Source organism: Globicephala melas, chromosome 2 (assembly GCF_963455315.2).
Source record: "Globicephala melas chromosome 2, mGloMel1.2, whole genome shotgun sequence".
NCBI classification, from domain to species: domain Eukaryota; kingdom Metazoa; phylum Chordata; class Mammalia; order Artiodactyla; family Delphinidae; genus Globicephala; species Globicephala melas.
In genome coordinates this window covers 157,065,985-157,091,686 of record NC_083315.2, presented here as the reverse complement: position 1 = coordinate 157,091,686, position 25,702 = coordinate 157,065,985, and positions in this window count along the sequence as shown.

The window sequence follows — 25,702 nt, the reverse complement described above, 5'->3', positions numbered from 1 at the left end:
ACACAACTACAACACCCCCACAAGAACAGTCTCAATAGCAGAATACAGAAGACAGAAGAAAGAGAAAAAATAAGATTAAAAAAAAGACTCTAAAAGACTTGTGGGACAATATCAAATCATCTACTATTCATATCATGAAATCCCAGAGAAAGAAAAAAAATTTGGTTCATAAAAAATTGGAGGAAGTAATGACCTTGCAAACATGGGAAAAAAGCATAAAGGCACATAGTGAAGGAGTTCAAAGAAACTTCATCCATTCAAAACATAATCAATATGCTGAAAATCAAAGGCAAAGGAGAATCTTTATAGAGCCAGAGAAAGCTAGTATTTTATATGTGGGGACAAAAATTTAGATAACTACAGATTTCTTATCAGAAAACTTGGAGGCCAGAAGACAGTGGAATAACATCTTTTAAAGTGCTTAAAAAGTTAAAATAAAAGAGTCAACTCCAAATTCTATATCTACTGAAAATGCCTGTCAGAAATGACAGCAACAAAAAAGACATTCTCAGATGAAGAAAAACTAAAAGAAATCAGCTCCAGCAAACATCCTTTAAAAGAAATGCTAAAAGTGGTTCCTCAGGCTGAAGAGAAATTTTATCACAGGAGAACGTGGAAGTTCAGGAATAAAGAAATAGTAACACAAATGGTAAATATCTAGTTAAATATTACAGATTATTTTTCTCCTCTTAAGATCTTTAAAATGCAACACATTTTAGATGGCTTTTCAATGTATGTAGATACAATATGCAACTATAGCATAAATATTTTACTTGAAATGGTCAAAACTTAACTCTAAATAAACTGTGAAAGATCAGATATGTATGTAGCAATCCCTAGAGCAACTTCTTAAAAATAATATAAATAGATCAACCTAAAATGTTAATAGAGAAATAAAACATGGTGGAAGAAAGTTTTATGTATTGAGATACACAGAGCCATTCTGGCTTATATGTGATTTAACTTAAACTTTATGCTAACTAAAACAGCCTGTCTGTAGCCTATCAAACATGCATTGCACATCTGCTTTAACCATTAAAGAAAAGAATGCATTTACAACTCAAAATGATATAACTGTGGTTCAGGCATCCAAAATGGAGCCAGGTAGTTGTGTGGATATGGTTGCAGACATGTTCCTGCATCACTGAGAACTTGAATTTTCTGAACTGTATCAGACTGAAGGACACCACTAGTTCTCAAAACAATATCTGCCAGCTGCCAGCTGCAACCTTATGGTTTCAAGTTCTCCCCTTGTAACTAGCAACCATTTCAGACCTCAACCAACCCTTGCTTAATAAGCACTCTTATTTCTCACCAACTCCAATGATAATTCTTGACAAAAACTTATGTAATTTTGTAGTTTTTACCTTCATAAGCCTCCCCCACTTTGTAGTCCAGTGGAACATAATTCAAGTGCTTCTTGAATCTGTGCCACCTGGGCTATAGTCCTCAGTTTAGCTCAATTAAACTCTTTCCTACCCCTATCATAGATTGTTTATTGATTGTTTCTATCAACAAATGTATTGATAAAAATATATTCAAATAAACTGAAAGAATGCAGGCTAGAAGAAAAAGAGGAATAAAAAACAAAGTAAAGAAAACAACAGACCAAATTATAAATTGGTTTATATTTCAAAAACTATTAAGATTACATGAAATGTAAATGTGGTAAATACGCCAACTATTGAGATTGTCAGACTGGATTTTAAACAAGAAGATAAAACTATGTGCTGTCTAAAATAAACACATTTATCCAAAATTACATAAATAATTTTAAGAAAAAGTGTCAAAATATACATCATATAAACACAAATGTTTAAAAAGCTGGTATGGCTATATTAATATCAGACAAAGTAGATTTTAGAAGAAAAAACATTACCCAGGATAAAAAAAGGGGTATTACATAATGATAAAAGATCAGTTCACCAAGCAAACACAGCAAAATAAAAAGCATATGAACCTAAATATAAAGCTTCAAAGTAATTGAGACAAAACTTATAGAATTTGATGGAGAAAAAGACAAATCCATGGTTATTTATGGATCCTTGAATACTCCTTTCTGAATAATTGGTAGAACAGAAAAGCATAAAATTTGCAAGATATAGAAGATCTAAGCAACAGTATTCTCCAACTCGACCTGACATATTTATTGAACACTCCAACAAACAACAACAGAATTCACATTCATTTAAAGTGTGCATGAGTCATTACTAAGACAGATCATAATCTGGTCCATAAAATAAGCCTTTACAAATTTAATAGGATATAAGCCATACAAAGTATGTTCTTTAACCTTAACACAATTATACAAGAAATTAACAACAGAAGGATCATAGAGAAATCGCCAACCACTTGGAAAGTAAATTAAATTAAACACTTTTAAATAACACATCAATACAAAGACAAACTCTTAGGATAATTAGAAAATATTTTGAACTGAATAAAAAAATAACAAAAACTTGTGTGATGCAGTTAAAAAAGAGCTTAAATAAAATTCATAGCATCAAAGGTTTACATTAGAAAAGAAAATAAATGTTTCAAGTCAAAAATCTATGCTTCTACCATAAGAAACTTGAAAAACAAAAACACTTTGAATCAAAGTAATCAAAAATGAATTAATAACGATAAAAATGGAAATAAATAGAGAAAACCTCTCAAGGAAAATCTCTGAAACCAATAGCTAGTTTTTTAAAAGTTCAATAAACTGTTTAACTTTTAGCTAGATACAATTTACCAATATCAGGATTGAAAATAGAAAATCACTATAGAATCTACAACTACTAAAAAAATAATGAAAAGACTAAGAGCAATTCTCTGCCCATAAATTATACAGCATAGATGAAACTAATCAAGCCATTGAAAGAAACACACCATCAATATTCACTCAAGAAGAAAGATAATTTGAATTATTTTTATTTATTAAATAAGATAAATTCATACTTCAAAGAAAACCCAAGGTCAGTATAATTGTATTGGTTAATTCTATGAATCATTTTAAAAATAATACCAAGTTGACACAATCTCTTCCAGAAAATAGATCATGGTAGTCTTCCCAACTCATTTTATGAGGCTAGTATTACCTTGATATCAAAACCAAAGAAAGACATAATGCTAGTAAAAGCAATATCTTTCATGAAGAGAGAAGCAATTGCCTCAACAAATCCAGCAATCTATTAAAAAAATACATCTTGACCAAACTGAGTTTACACTGGGAATACAAGGCTAATTCACCATTCAAAATAAATCAGTGTAATTCATAACAAACTGAAGAAAAAAATATTAATATATAAGGTCAACTCAATAGATAGAAAAAAATAATTTGCCAAATTCAATACACATTCATGCTAAAAACACTCAGCAAACTAGCAATAGAAGGAAACATCCTTAACCTTGTAAAGATTATCTACAAGGAACTTTAGATAACAGTAGTGATAGAGTATTTTTCCCTTAAGTTTGGTCATAAGGCAAGTATCTCCACACTCACCATTCTTAATTACATTATGCTGGAAATGCTACCCAGTTCAACAAGGCAAGATAAATAAATAAGAACATGCAGATTTGAAGTGAAGAAATGAAATCTGCCTCCACTTGCAGACGATGCAATAGTTGTTTACATAGAACAATCTGAAAAAATGTACAAAAACGTTCTAGAACTTATAAGCAAGTTTAGCAAGGGCACAAGATGTAAGGTCAATATATAAAAATCAATTACCTACATAAAGGACATCTCATAGCACCTTGGAAAGAGTAGGTGATAAGTATATATCTATGGCTTAAAGCAAGCTAAAGTAGGCATTTAATTTGACCTAAGTATTAGCATTCAATAGCAAACATTAAAAAAAATATGAGACGTTATCATTATAAGGCATGATTTTAAAGGTGGATAGAGATAAATGGGTTACAGAAAGTTACATTTATCTCTGGGGAAAGGAATGGTTGGGAATTTTTTACCTTATACCTTTTACCTTTTTATGTATGACAAAGAGAAAAAGAATAAAAGAAATATATGAAATCTGTTGTCTCATAATTTTTTGAAGACTCTCTATTTTTCTAATACCTTACTTCTAGGAGAATGTTTGAGGAAAAGAATGTGCCAAACCCATGATACTATTAGATCTGTTCAATAAATTTTACTGATTGTCTAATCTGTTCCATGCAACATCTTGGGAAATTGTGTACTAAGAAATTGTGATTCAAGGAAGACTAATTCTAGGAAGATCAGGGCATAAATCTTATCCACAAGGGTCTCAAATACTTGTGGGTAGATAACAGATGCAAACACTTATTTGTCAGTTTGTATTAAAAAATTGAAACCCTAGTTGCTGATTGATAGACTCAGGAACATAACAAATTTGGTCTAAAGTTATAGTAGAAAATAGTTTTTCTTGAAACTGTAGTTTGATGCATGAATACTCATCCCCGCTGGGAACCTGAGAATGTGAAAATAGAACATTTCATAAATAGAAGGAAGAAAATCTTTTTCCAGCTAATCTAAAGCTCTCACCTAAAAGTTCAAGTCAAATACAACTTGATTTAGATCTAAAGATACTTAGTTTTGTAAGCTGATTCACTCACTCCTGATTGAATAACAAGTCATTTTAATAGGAAAAAAACCCTAACTAAAAATAAATCTTGGTAACAAGGAAAGAACTAAGAACAAAAGAAAAACAAAGAAACTTTTTTTTTCAATTTTCCTCTCTAATTTCCACCCTCCAAAATAGTCAAATAGATAAAAGAAAGAATATCTTCCTTGGGACCAGCAAAGAAAATAAATTATACATAATTTCATACAACGAACTAATGTCAATTTGAAGACTCCAAGGGCAGATGTGCTTTGTAATGTACAATTCTAAGGTTATCAGCATACATTGAACCAGCTATGTTTTCCTTCTACATCTTTATTTGTATTTATTTAGATGGGTTTCTTTAGTTTTTTGTTTTTCTTTTCTCTCTGTGTTTTTGCTTCCATTATGCTTACTTCATACGTCTTTGTTATTATTTGGGGGTGGGAAGAGTGAAACTATCTCTAATTGAAAAAAAATGTATTTCTTTTCTTTTTATATCTATTTATATTTTAAAATTCAAAATCCAGCAAAAAAGATAAAAAATAAAAATTTTATTTTAAATCCTAACAAATTACATCCCATTACAGGGCTAGGACAGTTAGAAAAGATGGCAACAATAATTATAGTACTTATTTGTACAGTATGTAAAGTTTTTGAAGGCTCAGCAAATGGTTTTATTCTTTGAAGGAATGTGTCAATATAGTCAAATTCCATACAAGCAACAAACTGAGACTTAACATTTGTCAAGCATCCATATGACCTGAAGTTCTCTCGGAGGATAATAGATAGTCATAAAGTTGTAATTTAATCAAATATTTGTTGATAGTGATGCCCATGAGATACATCCTATTTTGTACATTTCTCAAGGCTATGTACAATGCTAAGCATTTAGTACTTGCTTAAATACCTTAATGGATTTATTTTACAATGTTCCACATGATACCTAAATATCACTACAGGTTCCTGGAATTTGTGATTTTAACACAAGATTTTTTCTACCTGGGCATGCACACAAGTATCCATGTACTTTTGCTGATCAGTTTCTGGACTGATCTGCTAATGGTTGGGAGGCCACTGTCAAGGAGCTGGGCAATATCTCTGGATGATTCTCTGGCAGCTGCTCCTTGTCAGAGCCAAGGATATTTGGAGAAACGATGTTGTGCTCTTTTAAACTCTTTTTAAGGTTTAAAACCTGATAAATTCAGTATATCCCAGGTGAGAGAGGCTCTTTATCACACTATATACAGAAGCAAACATTGGGAGCCTCCCAGCTGCCAAGGCCTGTGGAAGCTGGGAATATCTCAGTGTTGGTCAGGCTACATGTGCTGCTCCACAGATATAGTGATTCCAGTGACATACCAACTGGTCTCAAGCCTTGTGAGCAAAAAAGGATTTGCTTTGTAATTACTTTCAATAATAGGATATGCCTCTCGAATGTGCCATCATAGTCTGAGTCTAACAAGAGGTTACATTTATTTAACTTTGACCACAAACCTAAGAATCCGCACTACCATTACCTCATTGCTGTTTTACAAATGAGGTAACTGAGACATGTTTGCAGAGTTTAGGGAACTTTCTCATAACCACCCAGCTACTAATTGATAAAGGTGGAATTTGAACCCAAGTCCATCAAACACCAAATCATATGCTTTGTTTTGCCTGCCAACTGAACATGGTACAGCTAAACTGGTAGTTTAAAAATATGCACGGGAGCCATGCTACTCAACAGGTGACTCTCAATGGAGATAGCAATGAGTAGAATAAAGGACTAGCAAAAAATTAGATGTTGAAGGACATAGCCCATCTGAATATCAGGGATGTCCTAGAGCCTATTTTTTCTCTAGTTTCTTTGGAAACACTTTAAATCTGCTTACCTAAAATGATAATGTCTGTACATTGGATTCAAACTGCTCTATAATGTTTTAAATCTAATTACACAGAGCCTTGCTATGAGCGTGTACTCATAGGACGTATTCACATGATGTGTAACACGAATATGTTGTTTAAGATAGTGAGGTCTTCCCCATACTCTCACCAATTTACTCTTCTGGCTGCTTATGAATTAGACAGTCATGTCAATCCCTGCACTCAAAATCTTTCCAAGACTCTATCTTGCTCCTTAGACAAAATGGGAATATTTTTGCATGGCTTCCAAGTCTGTAAATGATCTGATAGCCTAATTTGTTAGTGTTAATCCAAGTGTTAATCTCCCAATTCATCAAACATTCTTATATGCCACCCCATTCCCAAGCATAATCTATGCTTAGGCTTACCGACTTTTTCATGTCCTTGGATAAGATATATTCTTATTTTGGGACTCTCATACATTCTGTTTCTTCTGCCTGCAATGATTCTGCTATCTATACTCTTGTGCTAGATACTGCTAACCTTCACACTGCAGAGAAATTCCAGAGTATGCTCTGTTTTGATTACATCCACAGACCTCATGCCCTCTGTAGTCCAGTTGGGTTTGGTCAGTGAAGAACAGCACCAGAAAATTAGAGGAGGGAGGTTGAAGACAGAGCTCTTCTTCTTCTTCCTCTCCCTCCCTGCATAGTACCATGACTGTATACTTGGACTGAGGGGCTTTGGCTCCATAAAAAGGCATTCTTCACAAAGTACTCCCTCCCCTTGCCATCCATGGAGCTCATTCATATTACTGCTCCTGGGATACTATACTATTCCTGTGGCTTCCCTATACCATTCTCACATTTTGTAAGTATTTTTCATTAAATTACCCTTAAGTTATTCTATTTTGTGGATACTGTCCATTTCCTTTTAGGCCCTGACTAATACAACCACCCTGCCCTCCCACATTGGCTAATTGGCTAATCCTGTTCATTCTTTGGTTCTTGGTGTAAATGTCACCTTCCCCTAGCAGTCTTCTTAACCCTAAGTAACACCTAAGTTAGGTGTTCTATTAATTTTTTTCCTCTTCCTAAGCATAGTTAACCTTATAAGAGATATCATCCTACATTGTTCAATTTTGGATTTACACACTTAACATTGGGCATGGCACAATGGATTCCCAACCGCTGAGGTTCAAATCTCAGCTCTGCCATGTCTTTGCTGTGTGAATGTGGAGTATACCATTTAATATGACTTAGCCTCAATTTCAGCATGTTTAACATAATAATTATTTACTCCATAATGAAATTGACAGATACCACAAGCCAATGTTTAGAAAACTTTTAATATACTGCCTGACAATTAATAAATGCTTAATAAATTTTGGTATTATTGTTATTATTACTACTATATAGTGCTTTATAAATAATTGCAAAATAAATATAAAAAGAATATGTTTATTGAATTTTATGATTATCTGAAAAGAAATCCACTCTCTGAAAGGCATGAAAGCAACAAATTATTTGTTTTCTTATGATTTCCACTCATTCAAGATAGCAGCTATATTTTAATGTCACCTATGGTGTTTGTTTTGCAAAGAGACCAACCTTGTGATTTATAAAATGCATAGTTATAAAAATATAAATTAGTTTCTTTTACCCTTTTTATTTCCCATGACTTCAGAAGGATGTGAAATAGTTTCCACATTCATTCTGAGAGGAAGTGCTATCTAAACAAACCTAGGTTTAAGCAGTTTGTTTTCCATAAATTTCAGTAAGTTGAGTAAATGTGTGTGTCTTAGAGTATTATATTCATTAAAAGGAGCACTTTTTCCACAGGAAAAAACAAACCTTAAAGACTAAGAAATTCAATTAGCTGGCCTCTGTCATCAGAAAACTTAACCAAGTACACCTGTGCCTCCGAAGACCCCTCATAGGAGAAATAACCTACAGAAATAACCTGGGAGTGCAGTGACCAATTTACAGGCAAGAGCTCATGGAGAATAAATATTGGATAGAGATTCTGCAGGGGAGGTTTAGGGAGGCTCAACGTAATTGTCGTGTTTCAAACTTTCCTAGTGTAGTCACCACAGGGTAAAAATCTCCTAGATGTGTTCCGCCCCTTGTGCTAATCCAGGTGACTAGTTTATCTCAGTCCACTTGAGCTGATTTTTCTAGTCCATTTCAATAGAAAAGAATCAAATTACTTCCCCACAGCTCAGATGGAGAACCACTGGAGTAGAGAAGACAACAACACAGTTTTCTGGGGGGGAAGGACAACCTTTGAAATGGAAAATAAAAGAAGATAAAACAGAGCCAAATAATGCCCACATCACATTTCTACTAAAAGGAGTTTGACCTATAGCCAATGGATTTGGTCATGATTTGAGCTTCATCTATTTATTACAATAGCTACCTCAAGAAAAAATTTTAAAAAATATGCAGCAGAATTATTTTGCTCGATCTTCAATATGCACAGCAAAACACCTACTCAGTCCTCAGCAGAAAATGAACCTCATGATCAATCACTATAGGTATTAGCTGGAACCTAAATCCTACTCTGATTAATTAGTCTTGAAATATTAAATATAACCAACTCTCTTTGGAATTGTTTCCCATGGGAATAAATAAATAAATAAAATTAAAATCCTGCAGATTTATCTACAGACAGAGACATTTGGAATCTTTGCTATTTTGGCAGAAGTTGTCAAGTGACAATAATCGTGAACAATATTTCAGCCGGTTCTCATCCTGTAGGGTCAAAGTTACAGGCAAATAATAAAAAGTTTAAAATTATCTTTAAGATTTTCTTCCAACAGCTCAAAGGCAAGTAATAAGATCAGGCTTGGTGGCAAAACGAAAAACACAGTTTCAACCAACACTTGCTTCTGTCCTGTTTAACCCATGATATTAAATGTAAGATTGCGCCAAACTTGAGTAGTGCAACATAACAGCCCTTCATTAGATCCTGGAAATACAGCTAGGCTTTCAGTCAAGGTGGGTCAGCTGCATCACAAAAGACACTGATGAACGTGTCAGTCAAGTAAAATTGCAAAGTTGAGTTCTAATTCTTTCTTTCACCCAGACACCTCTTTTAGTATTAAGGTCACTGGGTAGTTCTGTCTTTGAATGAGAATTACCAGGCTTGTTCCATCTCCTCACTGCTCCCCACATACCCCAAGAAAGGTTTTGGCTTTACAATCTGTAATGCTATTGTTGTCTGTCTTTTTTGGTTTACATTCTGTTGAAATTGGACTTAAAGCTCAATTAATTTATGATAGCACTATGTTTTTCATGACTAAAATGAATACATTTAAGATACAAAATCATCAGAAAGCTGGCTTGGTAATTTTAAACTTATTTAAAGAAGTTTGTAGGGAACACTCAACACATCACACACACACACACACACACACACACACACAGACTTTCATACATGCACACACATGTGCACACATAAACAGCCCATATGCTTATCAACTACTCTACATCCGGTCTGCTCTTCCATGAAATGAGAGGCTAATTTTCCCTTCATACTTCTCTGTCACAGGTTTTTGTTGTTAGAATGAAAAGGATCATAACTTAATGTGATTAACTGTTCTGCAAATTACAGTTATATGTGGAAACAACTTGAATAGCTTAAGTCTCTCTCAATAAATTTTATTAGGTTGACTTTTGGGGTTATACCTGGACAGTTTAATGATATGAGTCATTTGTGCTGTCCTCTGGGAAGACATACTGATTTTTGTCTGAGTCTTAACTGATGATGTTTACAATGATTTTTGATGGTAGACTTTTTGTTTCTTGGTACTCTTAATAATTTGAGTCTGATTTCAAATAATCTACAAGAATTCATTTATTTTTTATATTTCTGATTGCTTTTACATTTTCATTATGATTGAATACATTTCATGATTTGTGAACTAAGAAATACAAAGGTAGATATATTCAGAAAGGAAAATATGAAAAAATATCAATTAAAAGTTTCATATTGTTTCCATTACTGTAGTGCATAGTTACCAACTTCTCTGTTCGAGAAAGACAGCCTCTGCGCTGTTGAAGGTGTTCACATGAAAGTCAAAGCACAGTGCTTTAGCAAAGTACACATACTCTAAGTTACATATGGGTAGGATCAGACAGGAAGGAGTCTCAGACAAGAGAGGGATGCTCACCCAAGGGTAACACCACTGGACTCCAACTAGTTATATCTCTCATAGAAGCTAATGTAAAAAAACATATATTTATTATTTTTTCCTAAAGTCCATAGGCTAGCTTAGAATGTCACAGTTTCATGGAGTTCGGAAACCTTCTGACTACACTCTAAGTTATATATAATGAATAAATATTTATAAATAAATGAATTTTAATTGAGGAAACAAAGAAGGTAAATTTCTTGTTCAAAAATGTATAGCTAACTAGTAGCAGATTGATATTAGGCTTCTTATAATAGAATTCTTAAATCTCCAACAAATATTGTTAAATTGCGTTTTTATGTATTAATTTGTGTTTTTTCCCTATGTAGGCAAGGATAAAAGAAGAATGTGTCTTCATACTTTTAAATCCCCTCAGAATCCACTTCCGTGTTTTCTCATATAGTTTTTCATAGAGTACTTAAGCTCTTAGTAGGTATGAATGACGGACTTAACAGGTTAACACTCTACCAATGTATTGAAATAATTCTGTTCTTCTGTTAACATGTTAAAAATGGCAACTAACTATTTTCATGTTTACTAAAGTAAATATTGGAAAATCATTGTGGATTCTTAAGCAAATATCATTCTTTGGGTAAACACAACAACTGAAAAAGAAAAAAGCCTTCCTTTCAAAATTTTTCTGTGCTAAAATAATCAAAATTAAAAGTAAAAATATAAATTGCCTGATATGTTAGGTAATTTGAGGAATTTTGAAAAACTGAAGATCATCAGCTTATGTGGAGTTAGGTGTATTTTAATTGTGCATCAAATTATGATTTCCTTTTATTGTATTGAGTGGCCTATAAACTGCCTTCCTGCAAAGTGCTATCAGATTCTAGGTGAAAGATGCAGAATTAAGAATGGTAACTCATTTGAGCTAAAAGACTGATCTAATTTATGATATACCTTACCACTAATTGCAGTACAAACGGGAATTGTATTAAATTTGGAAATTCTGACCCAGCTCCATGAAGTGAATTTGTACATTTTTTACCTTAATCCTTTGTAGATTTGGCTATAAATTGTTAATTGAGTTACACAGATAGGAACACAACCTTTCAGCTAAGACACAGAACTCCACTTCTTGGGGCTCCTTAAGTCTACACTGCTGCTTTTTCAAGAGTGGCAGGTAGAGTCAAGCAGGCCAAGATACTGCTTTAAAAATTAGTCACCATTTTTCTGTAATAAATGCTCAGTATAGCTGAAACATTTTGTATAAATAGTCCCAAAATACTTGCCTAAGAACATGATAAATAAATTTACCTCCATCAAGTGACAGATCTTTAATTGGTAGCAAATATTGCACAAGTGTTTACAACATTGTACATATTTTTCTACTGAAAAAAGGCAATAGGAATTTATTATAATTTCTCCTTGCCTCCTTCCCTTCTCTCCACCCTCTAAATATAGGTATTGTATATTTTATATGTATTATATGTATGTGAATTTATACATTATGTCTCTGACTTTCTTGGTTGATATGTTTAAATTCTATAAGACTTTTAATCAAACATTACAATAATATTCAACAGAGACCCAAAGCATCCATCTCACAGCATCTCTTTATAAGAAATTTTTCAGGTCAAAAAATAAGTGATTATCTGAGATTTTAACACTGTTAAAACTTTACTCCTGGGCTTCCCTGGTGGCGCAGTGGTCGACAGTCCGCCTGCCGATGCAGGGGACGCGGGTTCGTGCCCCGGCCTGGGAAGATCCCACATGCCGCGGAGGGGCTGGGCCCGTGAGCCATGGCCGCTGAGCCTGCGCGTCCGGAGCCTGTGCTCTGCAACGGGAGAGGCCGCAGCGGTGGGAGGCCCGCGTACCGCAAAAAAAAAAAAAAAAAAAAAAACTTTACTCCTAGTTTTCCGCTGAACATTAGTCAATTTCATCCTTTCTATTTTATATCTCCTTCTCAAGAAAGACTGTCATGAATTAGACATAGCAAAAGCATTAGCTTTTATACTCTTTTCCTAATTTCTAATTTTAAGCTACTTTGATGAATTCTCCATTTGCTTTTTGCTTGTTTGTTGGGTAGCTCTCAGAAACTATATTCTGAACTTCATATATATCCTTCCCATGTCATTCTAAGTATACTTTATTTCATCTGGACTCATTTTTGTCATTAGATCTTATCTGTCCACAAACTTAAATTGTTTTTTTTTTTTAATTTTGTTAAGAATTGGATTTATCCTGTAACTTTCTGAAACAATTTAGATTTCATACTCTTATTCAAATAAAATAACTCACCCCACAGTAACATTCTAAATTATCATTCCTGGTTTTTTTTTGCTGGTGTTCATTTGTTTGTTTCTTGAATGTTTATAGAATGTTAAATAAGGTAGAGAAACACTCTCAATTAAAAGAAAGAAAATACTTCGAAGAAAAATCATTTAATATACATAGCTTTGAAAAATAGTACTTTTGTGAAAGCATAATGCTGAATATAATTCGGAAAAAAACAGTAGCCAGAAGGAAAAAAAAAATGATAGTAACTGGATGGCAAGAAATAACCTTGTAACTTTTAGAGAAAAAGAGAGAAATGATCAGATACCCCAAATTGCAAACATTATTTCTTTTCTAAAAGGCAGTAGCCTGAGAGATGTTTAATTAGGGTAATGTAGCTTCATAAATGGGTCTTAGTGCACCCTGCTATACTCTGACAAGAAGCATTTTGGATCAAGCAAAGGTTACACTGCCCTGTAAGTGAGAAAATTGGGCTGAGACCAACTTTTGAGGAACTTTCAAGTTTCTTTTATAGAACTTTCTCAGTTGAGGGTTAATTTTGCCTGGCATTTCCATGTGTAGTCTCTAAAATTAATCTGCACTTCTGGAGCCATATTCTGGACAACAATGGCAGAATCAAAATTGCTAGAGATGATAGTTGTCACAGAAAGACAAACCAAACAATAAAATGACTTGAGGATATATTTAGATTATTTTAATTTTTAGAAAAATAAGATTGGAAGAAAGGTGTTGAAATTTACACAGGTTCTGTAATAGAAGACATTAATCTTGAGAACAATGAATAGAATTTGAAAATATTCCCATAAATTTTATGGAGAATAGAAATAGATGATAGGGCTTCCCTGGTGGCACAGTGGTTGAGAGTCTGCCTGCCGATGCAGGGGACATGGGTTCGTGCCCCGGTCAGGGAAGATCCCACATGCCGTGGAGCGGCTGGGCCCGTGAGCCATGGCTGCTGAGCCTGCGTGTCCGGAGCCTGTGCTCCACAACGGAGAGGCCACAACACTGAGAGGCCCGCGTACAGCAAAAAAACAAAAAAACAAAAAAACAAAAAATAGAAATAGATGATGGACAGAACCTTAGGAGGATCATGACTGAAAATGAGATTTTGTTGAGCTCCATTTTCATTACTTCAGCTCAGAAAGTGAATTTCATTATTTCTACACTCTGCATATAGAAATAAAGCAGAACACTTTCAAGTTGTTCTACTAATAAAGCAAAGAACAATTTATGTGGTAAATAAGAAGTCCATTCTCCAAGGTTTATTCAAACTTTGGCCTCTGTAAAGCCACAGAAGGGTCAATTAATGTCACAAATGTGAGAGAGATACCTGGACTTTTGGAATCAGACCCAAGTCGGTCTACTTGTCAAACCACAATCACCAAACAATAATTGACCTTTAAACATGTGTAGCTTTGATTTGAACTATTGACACAGGGTGAGGGCTTTGGATATCAATGTTAATCTTATTTTCTCAGAAAGCCCTATATCTCCTGCAGTTAATTTTCTTTTAAAAAACATAGTGTGACCTCATAGTGTCTCTGTTAGCAATCTGGAACTATTATACATCTTTTGTACACTATTGTACATCATTCAGACCCTGCTAATAAATAATAATCATGAAATGCCATTCTAAAAAGAAGATCAGCTCTCTAGAGAAAGTAATATCACATGCTGGCCTGGAGGGGTTATGCTTCATTGCTGTTATGTTTCATTGCTGGCATCATCATCATGAAATGACTTAACATATTACAATGAAGTAAATGAATTTTCTTCAAAATATCTGGTGAGTTTTGTGTCCTTTTGTTCAAGAAGGTAGATGGAGGACATAATCTGTGGGGAAAAAATCCTTTAGAATTAAGGGAGATAGAAAGTAATTTACCTGTTACAATTTTTACATGAACTGAAAGGTGCAAATGAATTGCTTTAAAGTAAATACAACTGCAGTGAGATTCGTTGACTGAAGCGATCATAGGTGAAGAGTAAAAAGGAAAGAGAATTAGCCAAACATTTTAGACAGCTAGAGAGAAAAAAAAAAAAAAAGGCACACATAATTTAATGAAAGATAGTTCTATCACTCTTGATCACCTTTTCATCTCATAATCTGAATGAGATATTCTGGTTGCCTCCCTTGCATGTTTCAGGTGGATATTGCCACAGTGAACACTTAGTACTTTTGCTGTGTTCATATTTTAAACAATTAAAGAAGATGCACAATTAAGCAAAAAAAGAAAAAATGATGAATTCTATGTTTTTAACTGAAACATTTTCCAGAATCTAAATTTAATAAAAATAAAATGGTGAAGACACAACAGGAAGCAAATGACTGGCCATTGCTTTAGAAAAGAATTGATTATGGATAGTTTGATTTGGATTAATTAAGTACTAATGATCCCCCACGTGTCTATTCTACTGAAATAAAATATGGAAGCACATCTACATTGACCTAACAGGGACTCATCAAATACTCTTTTATGGTGCTTATGGGTATTTCTTAACCCTATCATATCAATATACATTGCTATCGACAAACTTGTGCTTAAAACAATTAACATTTGTTTTTGCTCACATGTCTTTGGGTCAGCAAGGCAGCTGTGCTAATCTGAGCCAGGCTTGGCTGTTTTTGATTGGACTCCTTTGTCCAGTCTTTATGTCTGAGCGTCAACTTGGCTGAGACCAACTGGACAAAGATGGCCTTACTAATGTACCTGGGAATTTATTGTCAATAAAATGATGGGGTGAATAGGCAATATGTTTCTCATTGTACTGTAGTCTAGCCCTGATTTATTTAGGCTTGGTTCCAGGAGAGAAAAAGAGTGGAAACATGTAACCATTTGAAACATAGGCTTGGAATTGCCAAAATATCAGATTTGCTTTATGCTATTGCCCAAAGGTGAAGAATTAAGGTTGAATTTTTATATAAGCAACATGAATTTGTAAATAAGCATTTGGTGAATATAAGGAAATGTTGATATTCTTATTAAGAAGTAGGCTTATCTGCTCTTACTCAGGGAGGCATTATGTAACCATAATTATTTGTCCTGTATGTATTTAGCCAGAGTACTAGAACCAGATGGGATTTGGGGAGATAGGCAAATAAAGTCATTTGAACCAGCACTGCTGGAATTATTGCTTCTAGATAAAAGCTACACAGAAATTCTGACCAATTATAAAATGGTCCTCTGACACTTTCATAAAAAGAGCTAGAATTATTTGAAATATTCTTGCAATATCTCTTTAGAAGATTTTAATCTTTTGCCAAATGTGTCCCAGCTGTTCCATTTGGATGCTGAATCTAACTTTCTTGTTCACATCCTTATTCATTTTAAACTTTGTTGTACACACTTATGATATGGGAATCTCAGACATTCAGATTTTTCTCAAGGTAATTAATTGTATAGAAAAATATCTGGAAATATCTACATAAAGTCACCATGCCAAAAATATAACTTAATATATATAGTTTCCATGAGGAGTGTAATAGGTTAAATAGTGCCCTCCACCCAATTCATATCCATCTGGAATCTCAGAATGTAACTTTATTTGGAAACATTTAAGCAGGTCATTTGTCCCATTTCTGCTTGCCTGTTTCTGTTCCCCTTAAATGTTAAGTATAAAAATGAGATCACTAGGTAACATTTAACCTAACTCCTGACTTCTGCTCTACCTAATGTACACAATGCCTTGCCTAACCTGTTGATTCCTTTCCTAGATTAAAAGGGGTATGAATGAAGAATTAAGTAGTTAAAGAATGACTGACTTTCTCCCCTCAGCCTCCCCCTTAGCAAATTTGCAAGCAGACCACGTGGGCAAGATAGCATCCAATTGCAGGTGGACCATACCACAAGACAGCATCTAAAGAAAGATCAGAAGAAGTCAGCAGGTCTGCACACAACAGAAAAATGATGAAGAATCTGACCTCCTATCTTAATGATTAATTGAGATTATTTCCCCTTTCTCCCTTTAGAAACTTTCATGGCTTAACAGAATCTTCAGACTTGGTTTTGGGACACGAGTTTGCCTTCTCCCCAGATGCCAGATTTTTCTGATTAAAGCAACTTTCCTTTCTACCAACACTTGCCTCTCGAGTATTGACTTTTGAATAGTGGGCAGCAGAGCCTGAGTTCCATAACAAATACAGTCTTTATAGATATAATTAGTTCATTTAAAATGAGGTAATACCGAATTAGGGTAGGCCCTAATGTCTTCAGGCTCCCTGAAGCATTCAGAGAGAGCATGGCCCAGCTGATACTTACTCTAATTCCAGACTTCTAGCTTCCAGAACTGTAAGAGAATAAATTTATATTGCTTTAAGTCACCAAGTTTGTAGTAATTTGTTATGGCTGCCCTAGTAAACTAATACAAGAAGGGATATAGTAACTAATAAATATGCTCCTCCTTCTTTTCCATTAGCTTTATATCTCAGATTTTTAAGGAATATGTGCATGTTTAATTGAGGTAGAATTTACCTAGAGTAAAAATTACCCTTTTAAGAATACAGTTCTATGAGTTACGTCCTACAGTCATGTAATCACCAGCACAATCAAGATATAGGACCGTTCTATCATCCAAGATTATTTTATTATGCCTCTCTGTAGTTTACTCTCTCCCACTATCACCAAGCACTGGCAATCATTGATCTATTTCTGTCCTTAACATTTTACCTATATAATAAAATCATATAAAGTGAATCATATATGTATGACTCTGGCTTCTTTTACTTAGTATACGGCCTTTGAGATTCATCAATGTTATTGCATATACCAGTATGAGATAATAGAAAATACATATTGGTCTCTGCCCTCAGTTCCTGGCATGGAGAGAGCTCCTAAAACCTTTGTAATTTCCTAAGTGATAATAGCACTAGGAGACTCTCTTGTTCTAATATTTGTCTCTGACCCCATCCCTGGAAAGGAATGAATTACTGATTATTAGAAAAACCACCCAGTCTTCCCCACTGCATGTCTCCTTTTCTACTCACACAGCTCACTTCAATTCTAACACTTTTGGTCACCAAACGTGTGGAGGTTTCCTACCACACCAAACAATTCTCTGTGACACCAGCTGATTGTCCTACAAATTAGCTCAATTCTAGCACAATCTACTTGGAGATAGTGTCAGATTCCACAGGTTAAGGGCACAGTCCCTCAAGACTGCTTCCACTCTACTTCAGATGCCAATCGAAAGTAATAGGTGTCCTAAAAAAAAAAATCAATTAATTAAATTAACTTTTAAAAAAAGAAAGTAATAGTTCCCCAGATTACCCACAATTTCTCTTTGATTTGACTACAAATCAGACGTTCCCATGACACCCCCCCGCCACATTCCATAAATTTGCTAGAGTGGCTCAAAGAACTTGGGGAGACACTGTGTGCTTACCAGTTTATTAAAGCATATGATAAAAGATACACATGAAGAGCCAGACGAGGAGATATGGAGAGCAATGTCTGGGAGGGTCCTGAGTGTAGGAGTTTCTGTCCCGTGGAGCTGGTATGTGTCACCCTCCCAAAGCTTCCCCACCTGGAAGCTCTCTGAACCCTGTACTTCAGGGATTTTTTTTTTTTTTTTTTTTTGCGGTATGCGGGTCTCTCACTGTTGTGGCCTCTCCCGTTGTGGAGAGGCTGTTGTGGAGCAGGCTCCGGACGCGCAGGCTCAGCAGCCATGGCTCATGGGCCCAGCCACTCTGTGGCATGCAGGATCTTCCCAGACCAGGGCACGAACCTATGTCCCCTGCATCGGCAGGCGGACTCTCAACCACTGTGCCACTAGGGAAGTCCCCTACTTTGGGGATTTTATGGAGGGCTCCTCATGTAGGCATGATTAACTATTAACTCTAGTCACAGCCCCTCTCCCCTGTCTGGAGGAATGCTTATATCTCAGTTTTTAAAATATGCTTTCATATATTAGGTTGAGTCAGATTTAGACACATGTATCATTTCTGGTCTCTTAAATAGGAGTCATTTAAGCATAGCGATTTTAGCATGGGCTTTGGGATCATACAGAATTGATTTCTGTTACTTTCTTCAAGTTGGTGATATGTGACCTCAAGCAAGATACTTAATCTTCCTAAGCCTTTGGTTTTGTATCTGTCACATAGGGATAATACCTATTTAATGGAGGTGTTGTAGAAATCACTGTTGTATGACAACCTGATTAAAAAGTGGACTAAAGACTTTGACACCTCACCAAGGAATGTATGCAGATGAAAATAATCATATAAAATGACATTCCACATCATATGTCATCAGAGGAAGACAAATTAAAACAACAATGGGATACCACTATATACCTATTAGAATGGCCAAAATCCATAGAACTGACAACACCAAAGGCTGGTGAGGATATGGGGCAACAGGAACCCTCATTCATTGCTGGTGGGAATCAACATGGTACAGGAACTTTAAAAGATAGTTTGGTGGCTTCTTACAAAACTAAACATGCTCTTACAATACAATGTAACAACAACACTCTTTATTCTTTACCCAAAGAAACTGAAAACTTATGCCCACAAAAAAACCTGCACATATGTGTTTATATCAGCTTTATTCATAATGGCCAAAACCTGGAAGCAACCAAGATGTTCCTCAGCAGGTGAATGGATCAATAAACTGTAGTACATCCAGACAATGGATAATTATTCAACACTAAAAAGAAATGAGCTATCAAGTCATGAAAAGCCATGAAAGAATCTTAAATGCATATTACTAAGTGAAAGAAACCAATCTGAAGAGGGTACATAACTGTATGATTCCAACTGTATGACATTTTGGAAAAGGCAAAACTATAGAGACAGGAAAAAAATCAGTGGTTGCCAGGGGTTGGCAGGAGGAGAAGGGATGAATAGGTGGAGCACAGAGGATTTTTAGGGCCATGAAAATACTGCATATGATATTATTCTAATGGATATATGCCATCTTACATTTGTCCTAACCCACAGAATGTACAACACCACGAGTGAACCCTAAGGTAAACCATGGACTTTGGGTGATTATGATGTGTCAATGTAGGTTTATTAATTGTAACAATTGTACCCTTCTGGTAAGGGATGTTGATAATGGGAGAGGCTATGTATGTGTGGGGGCAGGGGGGCAATGGGAAAATCTCTGTACCTTTCCTTTCATTTTGTGAAGCTAATACTCCAAAAAATAAAATCTTAATTAAAAATTCATTAACTGCTCTACGTACTGAGTCTTTGAATTATGCAAGGCAAGGTTGAACTTTAAAAAGCATTTGCTGTGGTCCTTCTTTATTGAAGGTATCATTCACTAAAGGCACAGTAGTTCTGAAATGAAAACAGTGCAAATCTTTGCCTTAAAAAATCTAACAGTTGGATAAAGAATTTTGGAATTAAGACTATATCTTGACCTGCCCTAAAGTTTTTATAACCACTGTGATGATAAAATCAAGCATTCATGAAGGTTTAATGAGAGACTGTGTAATGGATAGAGGTGTTAATTCTGTTTAAGAGAAATGCAATCTCCATTTTCTGTGATCCAAGACATAAAATTTAATAAATTCCCAAACTTTGAAATTCTATATCATTTGATTTCAAATTCTGGACACTATGAATTCATTTCTTTGCATTTAATGATAATTGTACTCACTCAATCTTTTCCTCTCTCTTCCTTCATCCCTATAGCAAATATTAATAGTTCGTGGTACAAGCTAAAAATTAATTTTATTTTCTGAATTTATCCAGTTGCCCCAAATCATGTACAGTGGAGTGATAAGGCTGAACACCCTAGTTTGGCAAACATTTGATTTTAAATCTGAAGCTAACTATAGAGAACAATTAAGGAATTCCAGGTGATCTGGTCAAATGGGACTGATATATAGGAGCTCAGGGAATGCTCAAACATTTACAAAGTGATTTTGGGAAAAAGTCTTTTTATCTTCAATTCTATTTCTTTTACTCCTCAACTTTAACTTGCTGAGTTTTTATTCACACACTTCTTGACAAAAGTCTCCTGGTAGGAGTTTATAGTGCCAATTAGTGAATAAGCATTTTGGGAAAAGCTGAATCTATGGAGTCATTGATTTTTCTCATGGGATTGTAAATGAGTTTCTGTTGTTTATTCCTGAGTGTAGAGCATAATGCTTAAAATGTACCCATTCTTTTTTGTCATTTTTTAATCTCTCAGGGTATATTTTTAAAATTAGATTGAAATATACAAATCTAAGAGATATAAGTACTAAATGAGGAACACTGTCTTGGCCAACATGTACCTTGAAATTCTACATTTACTACTACTAGGCTTTGGCACAACTGTACTGAATAATTTCTACTTCTTGAGGTAGGTTATGGACTGACACCTTCCTTGTTTATTTTAAGCAAGATTAACATAAAATATCTATCAATAAATACATTTCGGATGGTAGGTCATGAAACCAAGAGAAATAATTAAACATGGATGAAGATTATCTTTTGTCAACATAATATACTGTAAGGCATACAAATATGCTGTTGAACTTTAGTTTCTGCATCTGTGAAATAGGGTTGTTAACAGCTATTAAATGAGATAATAAACATAAAGCATCCAAACATAACACACAATAAATGTGTCTTTTTTTTACATTTATTGTTTTGCATAATTTCAGATGATTAGAGAAGAACAGTGTTTTCAGAAAAAAAATAAGGAAATATTTAAAATATTGTGCAATGTTATGAAGAAGTTTTTATTTCATCCTGAAGAGTTGTAAAATATCAATAGCATATATGCTGGTTACATTTAATAATGCATCTGGATATAATTCAATGAGGAGTTAATTTGCATGTCTCTCTAGAGAAATTAATTACCTACCCCCCCAAGTTTATTCTGTCAACAATCATTAGTAAGGTGGTTCTGTAAATGTGGGCTTTAAGGATGGCCATAGGAGTGAGGCCATATTTTACATAAATACATCCATTAATTCACTTATCTGTGGTGTATAAAGAGGACTAAAATAGAATAGAATTATAAAAATCATCATAGTTCAAGGGATAGTTTGGAGGATATTAAAGTAAGTCTTTGCCATCAAAACTCTACATTTAACAATGAAAATCATTAATTTAATGGTATATATGGTTTTAAAAAATGTCATAAAATTAAATAAAAGGAAATAGAAATTGTTTTTGGAGCCCCAATTTTTTATATATATATATATTTTTTATTTTAACATCTTTATTGGAGTATAATTGCTTTACAATGGTATGTTAGTTTCAGCTTCACAACAAAATGAATCAGTTATATATATATACATATGTTCCCAATTTTTAATAGGTGTTCCTATTCAAAATGTCTGCGCATCTCCCATGGGAAATGATAGGCATGTCATAAAAGAGATTTTAAAAACCTTTCCACAGTGTTCATCTTTATAATAATTGTTGTTTTGACAACCAAGTCTTTTCAAGATAACACCCACTCTAAATAATTGTCATGAATTTTCTCTACCTTAATGAAAATTTATTCAAAACAACTATTTTAAGATGTATTAAATGCCTCTACCTCTTTCTTTTGTATATCCAAGAAGCTCTTTGTCTCCAGAGATTCCATTTCTTAAGAATGATAAAAATGTCTAATATAAATACGTACAAATCTTGGAAAATTTGCTTTTATGGAGTTTGTTTAGAAAACACTTTTTGAGTTGTGCTCCCTCTTTTCCCAGTTGTTCAATGGTATTCCATTTCTTCCATTCTTCACCACACATTTTTGTATGATCTTTGTATCTTAGCTTCATAGCACTTTATATATACATACCTGTGTGTGTGTGCTTTCTAAAAAAGTGTTATTTTTAACAGCTATATCTCCATATATCAAATAAATAGTACAGTGAGTATTTCTCAGTGTTTTCTGGATTGTTTTATAAAATATTAAAGAATATTAAGCAGTCTTCAGAAGATAAAAACTGTTTAATAGGCAAATGGTTGTATTGAAACAATCTCTTCTTAGTAAGCAACATAATGATATATAGGGGGTTAAGTCCTGCAATTTCTTTTTACACAAGAGCCTCCTACAAGAAATTCATATGTGTCTGGGACTCCATGATAAGGTCTCTGCCTAGTGTCTTATATTCCTGTAAGCCAGACCTTGAATACCATGTGAATATCACCATAGTATCAATAATCACACTCAAAAATCCTTTGGGAGCCAGGGTGCTCATTAGATGTTAGTGAGAACTTACACTTTGCCAGGAACTCCATATGTATGGGTGCATTTTACTTGTCTATTTTGGCTTAACCTATACAGAAAGCACCATATTATCAATATCTTAAAACATGACACCATATTGGTGAATTTTCCCCCCAAATAGGAATACTTTTAAAAATAATTTCCCCCTTTCCTCATTGTCATCTTCTGACTTTTCATTGGAAATTTGATAAATGTATTTTATTTCTGTGAACCTTCAAAATTCCCTAATAGAAGATGCATTTTAACCTATATAGGGCTTAATAGCAATAACAATAACAATGATAATAATGACAAAAATAAAAACAAGCTACCTACCATCAACTATGTTCCAAACACTTGGTGCCTTGAATATATTATCTCTAGCCCACCAAATAACTCTTCCCATTTAATGGACTAGGTATTTTAGCAATAACACTAGTTTATATTTTTTCAGTATATTTTGAATGTCAGGCTTCAGGCTAAGCACTTGACATGCATTATCTGCAGTAAGCATTGCAACAATCCTATTTTACAGAAATGGAAATTGGGAGTTAGAGGGAATAAGTCACAAAGCGACTATCTCAGGATCTCTAAAACACCACAATCAGGTTCTCTTGCCTTCACCTGCCTCTTGCATTTTGTCAGCTTATTGTCTTCTGCTCTGGGTGCCTCACGTATTGATGCCATTTTAGTGTGTCACCTGATCAGCAGAGCACACTGCAGCCCAGAACTCCTGGGCTCAGGTAACTCTCCTGCCTCAGCCTCTAACACATTGGCCAGCTCTGAGGGCCTCCAAACAACCTAATGTAAATATAACCAGACAGTGCTTCATCTCCATACTGTCATACCAGGGCTTTTGTATTCCATGGTACTCCCTAGATTTGCCCTGCACTAAGCATTCAAACCCCAAGAGTGCCCATGAGGAAATTACCAGCCCATGGAGCAAAACATTGACTAATGGGACACCAAAACAGATGGCTATATTATTTTCTCTTCCTTCTTCTGCCTGGACTGTCCTGAAAAGCAATTTTTTAAAATAGCTTTTCAGAACATGCCCTGAAAAATAAAGCAATACTTTGTTTTTTATCACAAGTACTGGTTAGTACTTTTTATTGGTTATTCTTCCTTCCTTATGTTACCCCCCATCTTATGGGCTGAATGTATACACCCTCTCCCCCAAAAAAATTCTTATGCTGAAGCTCTTATTCCCAGTACATCAGAGTGTGACTGTATTTGGAGATAAGGATTTTAAAGAGGTAATTAAGTTAAGGTGAGTCCATGAGAGTGGGCCGTAATCCAATCTGACTGACGTCTTTACAAGAAGAAGAAATTTGGACACACAAAGTGATGCCAGGTATGCACAACACAGAGAAAAGACCATTTGAGCATCCAATGAGAAGGCAGCCATCTGCCAGCCAAGGAAGGAAGCCTCAGAAGAAACCAAACCTGACAACACCTTGATCTTGGACTTCCAGCCTCCAGAACTGTGAGAAAATACACATCTGTTATGTAAGGCACCCAGTGTGGTATTTTGTTATGATAACCCTAGAAATCTAATATAACACCTCTTATCTCTCATTCCTCCTTATGAAGACTGCACTCCCCAATAAAAAATAACAGTAGCACATGAGACACTGCCTCCGACTCTGCTTCTGGAGAAACTAGTCTAAGACAGCTGGTAAGGGGGAAATCTGTGTTACAGCATCAAATGGCAAAAGAGAAATATCTCAAGAATTGATTTCCATGCATGTAAATCACTAGAGATAATTGTCAATTTTGATGAATGATTATATGTATGTAAATAATTTCTCATTCATGCTGACATTTAAAATAGAGAAAGTGAGCAGAACTGGGAGAGGTGAGTAGTCTTCACATTTTCTAAATCTTTTTTCATATAGTTTCTTCTATAAGGGATAGAGGAAAAAACAATCGATGAAGTTTTTGCTTTATGTCAACATCTGACTAAAGTGTGATAACTTACTTTAAAATTGGTATAAATAATGTCATTAAAAAATAATAACAGTGCTCTCCAAAGTAAGTGTGGGCATCACTGGCCTTTATATAAGAGAAGCAATCTCTGAGTAATTCACCAGCCACCCACATTTTCCTGCTGTCTACTTCCGCTCTGAGAGTAAAATGAATATACATCTTATAGCTTCCTTATTATATCCTTACATTTCACTCCAAACCTCTTTTTATTTTATTTTATTTATTTATTTTTTTGTGGTACACAGGCCTCTCACTGTTGTGGCCTCTCCCGTTGCGGAGCACAGGCTCCGGACGCGCAGGCTCAGCGGCCATGGCTCACGGACCCAGCCGCACCGCGGCATGTGGGATCTTCCCGGACCGGGGCACTAATCCGTGTCCCCTGCATCGGCAGGTGGACTCTCAACCACTGCACCACCAGGGAAGCCCCAAACCTTTTTTTAAATTACAATTCCGACCCAGTCCAACCATGCACTTGAACAATTTTGAGGGAAAGAAGATCTCTATTTTTCGTAGAGGGAGAGACAGAGACAGAAAGAGACTGACTATATCATTCTATCAATCCCGGAGAATAGCATTAACCACAGGCCAACAGAAGAATGGAACAGTAGGAAGGCTGTATGCATTCAGAAATAGTAGCCATCCAACCAGTGGGGACATACTTTTCTATCATTTCTATCAGCTGTGATGCATTAAAATATACTTTGAGCAGCACAGAG